The following is a 1,974-nucleotide window of genomic DNA, read 5'->3' as shown; positions in this document are numbered from 1 at the left end:
CTCAGCCTAAACTGTACCGATTCAGACTTATGAGGTATCTTTGGAAAGGAATTTTCTTACCCTTTTTATTTCTTTGCAAATAAGCTCATTCAAAGCCTGAAAGATAAAGGTAAGACAAAGGAGCCTTTTTCCATGTTGAATTAGAATGTGTTGATATTTGATAAAAAAAAATTGGGACGTGAATGAGTTTTTTTGCGAAGAAATGAAAAGGGTGAGAAAATACTTTTCCACTGATACCCCACAAGTCTATGTCGGTATAGTTTTGGCCCAGTTATTCAAGTTTTTCTTAAACAAATCTTTGAAAAAATTAAAAAACAAAGCATCAAAAATCGCATTATTATGATTCCATTGAACAAATTTTTTGGAATAATTTTATGTAGATTTTTAAAGCTTAAACAGTTTTGTCATCTGAGGGGATTTTTTCCAAAAAATCCTGTAAGAAACTATTTTTATTCATAAAATACTCAATTTTTGGAGGTATTTTCCAATCGGGCCAGCTCACGTAAATCTTAATATTTTTTCGAAATATTTCGGTGGAAGTCTTAGAATATAATAAATTTTGAAATCCCGGCGGAAAAGCCGCAACTTTTTTTGGTGTTGCAGTCTAATGTAATGTATATATCCCATTGAAATGAAAAAATTATTTTGATTTCCAACACAAAAAATCATGATACAAATATTTAAAGGTAAAACCGCTCGCTCAATTCGTCGGCCATCATTTAATTTTTCAAGTTTGTCTACTTTATAAAATTGACATTTTCAGAGCGACTCAAATGCCAAATAAAAGTGAAACAAAAAACAAATAGATGAAAATATTCCAATTTTCTTTTATTTCCCCGTAGCGAATGTCATGTATTAGTCACTTAAGAGTCTTGTACGGAAAAGTTACGTCTTAAATGACTTTGGGCTCCGTTTGTATGGAAGTCGATCATGACTTTTTCATATAAATGGTAATTTCGTCGTTGATTTCATCTGCATGACATGGTCATGCAGTGATCATTAATGTCATTCAAGCGACAGTATCTTGTAATGGACTTTTTATAAGTGACCGCTGCAAGACATTGTCTGCTATAAGTCTTTGATAGGAGTACACCTGCATGACGTTGTCACCAGAGTCATTGTCAGCTATATATCGTTTAGGATTCACAGCAAGTGCGACGATGTCACTAAATTCTCATTAGTGCGATGTCACCGGTGACTATTTTCGCTACAGGGTTGAGGCGGAAGTGAGAATGAAAATTTGTGAGATTGAAAATTTGAAAACATTTTTGTTATGTTAGCAAACTTCAAAAATGTTCAGGCTGCCTCTCAGCGGTTTTACCTTAAAATTTTTGTATCATTCAAAAAAGTAAACAAAAGACGATTTCAAAATGGCAAGCGCCTTTTACCTCAACCAGCCACCGACGTAAAACCGTACGGATGACGGCTGGCACGACCTATCTTATGGGATTCTCGTGTTAACGAAAACTCACCACCGCATGGCGGTGAAGTTGCCGTTGCTTCTCTCTCTCTCTATCAACAGCATTTTCATATGTTGATACGAACGGCAGGTACGGAATGGGGCTCCGTCGGTGGTTGGAAACTTGGAGACTAAAGAGATAGAATGTTTTTATAACCAAGTGTTACGCAACGAAATAAAATTTATAAAAGTAAAAATGGCAAATGGTGAATGGCCCCCTCTACGACAACGTAGTGCACTTCATCCTGATGAGAAAAAAATAGTGACGACGAGGATTTCGTATCTGAATAGATTGTGGACAATAATGAAGACGGTAAGAGGTAACTCAAGTTGACTCCGATATAGAAAAAATCGAGTTAACAGAATACGACCCGGAAGATCATGAAACCGGGGAAACTATATTGCCAAAGAAGGAAAAATTTGAGCTGATCCACCACTAAAAACTGTCAGATGCCCAACCCACAACATACTCAGGTCTGCAAATATGGACCAGTACGTGCCGAACAAAAATAAAT

The sequence above is a fragment of the Rhagoletis pomonella genome, unplaced genomic scaffold (assembly GCF_013731165.1).
Source record: "Rhagoletis pomonella isolate Grant_MI unplaced genomic scaffold, Rhpom_1.0 Rhpom_scaffold_00293, whole genome shotgun sequence".
Taxonomy (NCBI): Eukaryota; Metazoa; Arthropoda; class Insecta; order Diptera; family Tephritidae; genus Rhagoletis; species Rhagoletis pomonella.
This window is presented reverse-complemented; position numbering follows the sequence as displayed.